Genomic DNA, 6,887 nt, shown 5'->3' on the forward strand with positions numbered 1-6,887 from the left:
GTTCACTGGCAGTGCTGTCAGTAAATCCCACAATTAACAAGATGATCAATGGCAGTGCTGTCAGTAAATCCCACAGTTAACGGGATGATCGATGGCAGTGCCGTCAGTAAATCCCAATATTAACGGGATGATCAATGGCAGTGCTGTCAGTAAATCCCACAGTTAACGGGATGATCAATGGCAGTGCTGTCAGTAAATCCCACAGTTAACGGGATGATCGATGGCAGTGCTGTCAGTAAATCCCAATATTAACGGGATGTTCACTGGCAGTGCTGTCAGTAAATCCCACAGTTAACGGGATGCTCGGTGGCAGTGCCGTCAGTAAATCCCACAATTAACGGGATGTTCACTGGCAGTGCTGTCAGTAAATCCCACAGTTAACAGGCGTGGGTTCCCACAGGTGACCAGCAAGTTCGAGCTGTACAGCTGCTTCAGCCCGCTGGTGACGAAGGCGGGCGCCATCGCCGTGCTGACCAAGCTGCTGCGCTGGCTCAAGAAGGAGGAGGACTGGCTGTTCATCCGCTACCCGGCACCGTTCTGCGCCGCGCCCGCACGCCCCGAGGGGCCCGAGCCCGAGGGCTGACAATAAACACTGAGACCCCGGGGAGAGTCCTGAGTCCGGGGGGACTGGGGGTGAGGGGACATGGCCTGAGGGGTGAGGGGACAGGGGGACATCCTGAGGGGTGAGGGGACAGAGGGACATCCTGAGGGGTGAGGGGACAGCCTGAGGGGTGAGGGGACAGGGGACATCCTGAGGGGTGAGGGGACAGGGGACATCCTGAGGGGTGAGGGGACAGCCTGAGGGGTGAGGGGACAGAGGACATCCTGAGGGGTGAGAGGACAGGGGACATCCTGAGGGGTGAGGGGACAGCCTGAGGGGTGAGGGGACAGGGGACATCCTGAGGGGTGAGGGGACAGAGGGGACATGGCCTGAGGGGTGAGGGGACAGGGGACATGGCCTGAGGGGTGAGAGGACAGGGGACATCCTGAGGGGTGAAGGGACAGAGGGGACATCCTGAGGGGTGAGAGGACAGGGGACATCCTGAGGGGTGAGAGGACAGGGGACATGCTGAGGGGTGAGGGGACAGAGGACATCCTGAGGGGTGAGGGGACAGGGGACATCCTGAGGGGTGAGGGGACAGAGGACATCCTGAGGGGTGAGGGGGACAAGGGACATCCTGAGGGGTGAGAGGACAGAGGACATCCTGAGGGGTGAGGGGACAGAGGGACATCCTGAGGGGTGAGGGGACAGCCTGAGGGGTGAGGGGACAGGGGACATCCTGAGGGGTGAGGGGACAGAGGGATATCCTGAGGGGTGAGGGGACAGCCTGAGGGGTGAGGGGACAGGGGACATCCTGAGGGGTGAGGGGACAGGGGACATCCTGAGGGGTGAGAGGACAGAGGGGACATCCTGAGGGGTGAGAGGACAGAGGGATATCCTGAGGGGTGAGGGGACATCCTGAGGGGTGAGGGGACAGGGGACATCCTGAGGGGTGAGGGGACAGGGGACATCCTGAGGGGTGAGAGGACAGAGGGATATCCTGAGGGGTGAGGGGACAGGGGACATCCTGAGGGGTGAGAGGACAGAGGGATATCCTGAGGGGTGAGGGGACAGAGGGGACATCCTGAGGGGTGAGGGGACAGGGGACATCCTGAGGGGTGAGGGGACATCCTGAGGGGACAAGGGACATCCTGAGGGGTGACAGGATGGCAGGGACACAGCCTGAGGGGTGAGGGGATGAAGGAAATGGGGAGATGAGACGAGAACAGCGACAGAGAAGGGAGAAAAGGGAACCAAAAATGAGAGGAATGCAGGAGAGAAAATGGGGAGAAAACCTGAAAGAAAAGGTGGTAAGAGCAGACAGAAAAGAAGGGAAATGGGACAGAAAAGAGAGAGATGAGGGGACAGAAATCAGTGGGAAAACACGTGAGGAAACGGTGGGAAAATGTGACAGGAAGGGCTGGAAGAAGTGACAAGAAATGGAGGGCAAAAATAGACGGGAAAGGGAGCAGAAAAAAGGGAAGAGAATATGATGGAAGAAGTGACAGATTGGGGGTGAAAAGGTGACAGAAAGACGTCAGGAAGGGAGAGAAACAGCTGGAAAAGGGGACAAAAATTTAGGCAAAGGGTGGATGGAAAATGGTGGGAAGATGTGAGGGGGAAAGGTTGAAAAATGTGAGAGGAAAAGGGTGGGAAAACATGAGGGAAAAAGGTGGGGAAATGTGAGTCCAAAAAGTGGGAAAATAGAAGGGTAATGGCATGAAAATGAGGGGGAGAAGGCAGGAAAACATGAAGGGGAAGGGTGGGAAAAATTAGGGAAAAAAGCAGGAAAATGTGAGTGGGAAAAGGCGGGAAAACGTGAGGGGGAAAGGGAAAAGGGCGGGAAAACGTGAGGGGAAAAAGGGAGGGAAAACGTGAGGGGAAAAAGGCGGGAAAACGTGAGGGGTAAAGGTGGGAAAACGTGAGGGGGAAAAGGCAGGAAAACGTGAGAGAATGGGAAGGAGAGGAGCTGAGAAAGCTGCAGAAAGAAGGTGAGGGGAAATGGGGGATGAAAAGGGACAAAATGTAAGGACACGAGACAGAAGAGTGTGGAAAGGGGACTGGAAAGAGGGTGTTTGTGGCAGAAAATGGAGCAAGAGGGGAAAGGACTGGACAGGGAAATGAGGGGCAGAAATGGAAGGGACAGAGGCGGCAGGAACTGGAGGAAGGAGGTGACAGGAATGGGAGAAACCCTGGAGAAAAGAGATAAGGAGGGAGGAAATGGTGAAACGTGACAGAAAATGTGGGGCTGAGGGTGGGAAAAGGGGAACTAAGAAGATGACAAAGGCGACAGGAGGGGACAAGCCAGTGCCCACCATCATCATCCCCAGTGTCCCCTTCATGTACCCCTATGTCCCCACCGTGTCCCTCCAGGCTGCAGTGATGGACCTGGACCCACGCAGCGAGGGGCTCTACGGCCAAGACCCCCCAAGACCACCGTGTGTCCCAGTGTCCCCCCGCCCCAGGGACAAAGTGGTCTCGGGTGTCCCCAAGAGAGTCAGTGTCCCTGTGTCCCGCCCAGTTCCCCCCTCAGGTCCCCCTGGGGGGATCCCACAGCTGGAGGTGCTGCTGAAGCAGGTGCACAGCCTGCAGAAAGGTGAGTGTGAGGACCCCCGTGTTCCCCCCATATTCCCATGTCCCACATGTCCTCCTATGCTCCCTCATGTGCCTGCCACGTCCCCCTGTGTCCCACGTGTCCCCCTCTGTCCGTCCCACCGTGTCCCACAGTCCGCGAGGCCACGGCACAGGAGCTGGTGAAGGCACAAGACCGCAGTGAGGGGTTGTGCCAGCACCTGGAGCAGCGTGAGTCACCTGGGGGGGACACTGAGGGGTCTGGAGGGGGACACTGAGAGGTTTGGGGAGTCCCTGAGGGGTCCGGAGGGGGACACTGAGAGGTTTGAAGGATCCCTGAGGGGTCTGGAGGGGGACACAGAGAGGGCTGGAGAGTCCCTGAGGGGTCTGGAGGGGGACACTGAGAGGTTTGAAGGATCCCTGAGGGGTCTGGAGGGGGACACAGAGAGGTTTGGGGAGTCCCTGAGGGGTCTGGAGGGGGACACTGAGAGGTTTGGGGAGTCCCTGAGGGGTCCGGAGGGGGACACAGAGAGGTTTGGGGAGTCCCTGAGGGGTCTGGAGGGGGACACAGAGAGGTTTGAAGGATCCCTGAGGGGTCCGGAGGGGGACATTGAGAGGTTTGGGGAGTCCCTGAGGGGTCTGGAGGGGGACACTGAGAGGTTTGGGGAGTCCCTGAGGGGTCTGGAGGGGGACACTGAGAGGTTTGAAGGATCCCTGAGGGGTCCGGAGGGGGACACTGAGAGGTTTGGGGAGTCGCTGAGGGGTCCGGAGGGGGACACTGAGAGGTTTGGGGAGTCCCTGAGGGGTCTGGAGGGGGGACACTGAGAGGTTTGGGGAGTCCCTGAGGGGTCCGGAGGGGGACACTGAGAGGTTTGGGGAGTCCCTGAGGGGTCTGGAGGGGGGACACTGAGAGGTTTTGAAGGATCCCTGAGGGGTCTGGAGGGGGACACTGAGAGGTTTGGGGAGTCCCTGAGGGGTCTGGAGGGGGACACAGAGAGGTTTGAAGGATCCCTGAGGGGTCCGGAGGGGGACACAGAGAGGTTTGGGGAGTCCCTGAGGGGTCTGGAGGGGGACACTGAGAGGTTTGGGGAGTCCCTGAGGGGTCCGGAGGGGGACACTGAGAGGTTTGGGGAGTCCCTGAGGGGTCTGGAGGGGGGACACTGAGAGGTTTGAAGGATCCCTGAGGGGTCTGGAGGGGGACACTGAGAGGTTTGGGGAGTCCCTGAGGGGTCTGGAGGGGGACACAGAGAGGTTTGAAGGATCCCTGAGGGGTCCGGAGGGGGACATTGAGAGGTTTGGGGAGTCCCTGAGGGGTCTGGAGGGGGACACTGAGAGGGCTGGGGAGTCCCTGAGGGGTCTGGAGGGGGACACTGAGAGGTTTGGGGAGTCCCTGAGGGGTCCGGAGGGGGACACTGAGAGGTTTGGGGAGTCCCTGAGGGGTCTGGAGGGGGACACTGAGAGGTTTGGGGAGTCCCTGAGGGGTCTGGAGGGGGACACTGAGAGGTTTGGGGAGTCCCTGAGGGGTCTGGAGGGGGACACTGAGAGGTTTGGGGAGTCCCTGAGGGGTCTGGAGGGGGACACTGAGAGGTTTGAAGGATCCCTGAGGGGTCCGGAGGGGGACACAGAGAGGTCTGGGGGAGTCCCTGAGGGGGTCCGGAGGGGGACACTGAGAGGTTTGGGGAGTCCCTGAGGGGTCTGGAGGGGGACACTGAGAGGTTTGGGGACACAGACAGGGGTCTGTGTTGGGTGGTGTGTAGGGATCCGGAGCAGTTTGTGGGGACAGAGGGCTCTGAGCTCATTTCCCCCTCCCCACAGTGGAGCAGCGCAAGGAGGCACTGGAGAGGTCCTGGCAGCAGGTGCAGGGTGAGCCCAGGGGGCCCTGGGGGTCTTTGGGCACCCCCCAAAACCTCCCCTGATGCCCCCTGAACCTCTGACCCCCCTTGACCCCCATGATTCCCTGACCCTGGTGGCCCCTCCTGACTCCCCCAGAGGGGTTGGGACCCCCCACACAGAGGGACGCCCTTGGCCCCTGTGACCCCCTGACCCCTCTGACCGCCCTGATGCCCCTGACCTCGACCCTGAGCGCCCCTGTGACCCCCGCGGACCCCCCCAGCGTCACTGCAGAGAGCGCAGCTGCAAGGGAAGGAGGTAGAGGCCAAAGGTCAGAGGTGAGTGGGAACACCTGTGACCCTCCTCAACCTCACCTGTGCCCATGTGACCCCCACCCCCCAAAACACACCTGGTGCCCCCTGACCCCCCCCCCCCGCAGGCGCTGCGGGCTCTGCCTGGAGCAGCAGCAGGATCTGGAAGGGACAAAGCAGCAGTGGAAGCAGCTGAAGCACCTGCGCCGGGGACACAGGTGGGGCTGGGGGGCACAGGTGGGGCTGGGGGTGGCACCAGGTGAGCCACACAGGTCATGTGTCACCCCGTGTCCCCTCACGCCCAGGTGGCAGCACTGCCCAGCAGCTCGAGGCCATCATGGAGGAGCTCAAGCACCTGCACGTCACACACGTGAGCCCCGGGCTGGGGTCCCTCACTCACCTGGGGGTCCCTCACACACCTGGGTGCCCTGGCACACCCTGGGATCACGCGCACCACCCCCTCCCCCCATCATGTCCCCCTCCCACCCCTGTCCCCCCACAGGCTCCGGCCCACCTGGAGGCTGAACTGGTGCAGCTGGAGAAGATGGAGGAGAAGTGGCTGAGCTGGGGTGAGCCCCTGACACCTGAGTGACCCCCAGGACCCCTCTCAGGCACCTGAGGGACGCCCTTGGACACCTCAGTGACCTCTGCCAGCACCTGAGTGACCTCCTGACTGACCCTGGGCCACCTGAGCCCCTCTCCCACCAGCCCCTGGGTGACCCCCGCCCCCCGGACTCCTGAGCCCCCTCAAACCCAGGTGTGTCCCCTTGGGCTGACCAGTGTCCCCCCCCCCTTGCCCAGAGCGCCGCGTGATGGACACCGAGGAGCAGCTGGGCCCAGAGGCACCTGTGCTCAGGTGAGTGCCCAGCTCTGGCCCCGCCCCCTCAAAGGTGACCCTGCCCACTCAGTCCCCACCCCCTAACCCCCATTCTTGCAGCCGATTGGTGCAGCAGGACCAGGAGGGGGCGGAGCGACAGCTGGAGGTGGAGCTGGGCCGGCAGCAGCTGAGCCTGCGGTGCCGTGACAGGTGTGTGACCCCTGGGACAGGGGTGTGACCCCTGGGACAGGTGTGGGACAGGTGTGGCCCTGTCACCTGGGCCCCTCCAGGCCCCACCCACCTCTGGCCCCACCCATTTTCTGGCTCCGCCCCCAGGTTGGCAGAGGAGCTGCAGCAGCTGCAGCGCCCCCTGGAGGCTCGCCCAGAGTGATGGGCACAAGATGGACGCAGCCCATGGGACGCCCGTGGCACCTGTGGGACACCTCTGCGTGTTACCTGCGGGCCACCTGTGTCCTGCCATGTTCTCATGCCCCCCACTCCCCATCGTCCTCCCTGCCATGTCCCCCTCAGGTCCCCAAAGCTCCCCCATGTCCCCCAGTCCCCTCAAGTTCCCCCCATCCTCCCCGTATTCCCCAATTGTCCCTCATGTCCCCATTTCCCCCAATGGCCCCCACGTCCCTCCATGTCCCCATGTGTCCCACAACGTCCCCCATGTGCCCTCATGTCCTCGATGTCCCCCCATGTCCCCAGTTTCCCCCCAGTGTCCCTCATGTCCCCATTTTCCCCAATGTCCCTGCAGGTCCCCATGTCCCCTCAGGTCCCTGATGTCCCCCATGTCCCCAGTTTCCCCCCAGTG

The 6,887-nt window shown here is 61.8% G+C and overlaps 1 long non-coding RNA gene across 1 annotated transcript; it reads left to right on the forward strand.

The window, feature by feature from the left end:
- The first annotated feature begins 2,396 nt into the window (after window positions 1–2,396).
- LOC137465968 (uncharacterized) lies at window positions 2,397–3,382 on the forward strand. Its single transcript, XR_010994919.1, has 3 exons — window positions 2,397–2,532; window positions 2,915–3,137; window positions 3,269–3,382. It is a non-coding gene; the product is annotated as an uncharacterized lncRNA (long non-coding RNA).
- The last annotated feature ends 3,505 nt before the right edge of the window (window positions 3,383–6,887 follow it).

This window comes from Anomalospiza imberbis, unplaced genomic scaffold, assembly GCF_031753505.1.
Source record: "Anomalospiza imberbis isolate Cuckoo-Finch-1a 21T00152 unplaced genomic scaffold, ASM3175350v1 scaffold_1224, whole genome shotgun sequence".
Classification (NCBI taxonomy): Eukaryota; Metazoa; Chordata; class Aves; order Passeriformes; family Viduidae; genus Anomalospiza; species Anomalospiza imberbis.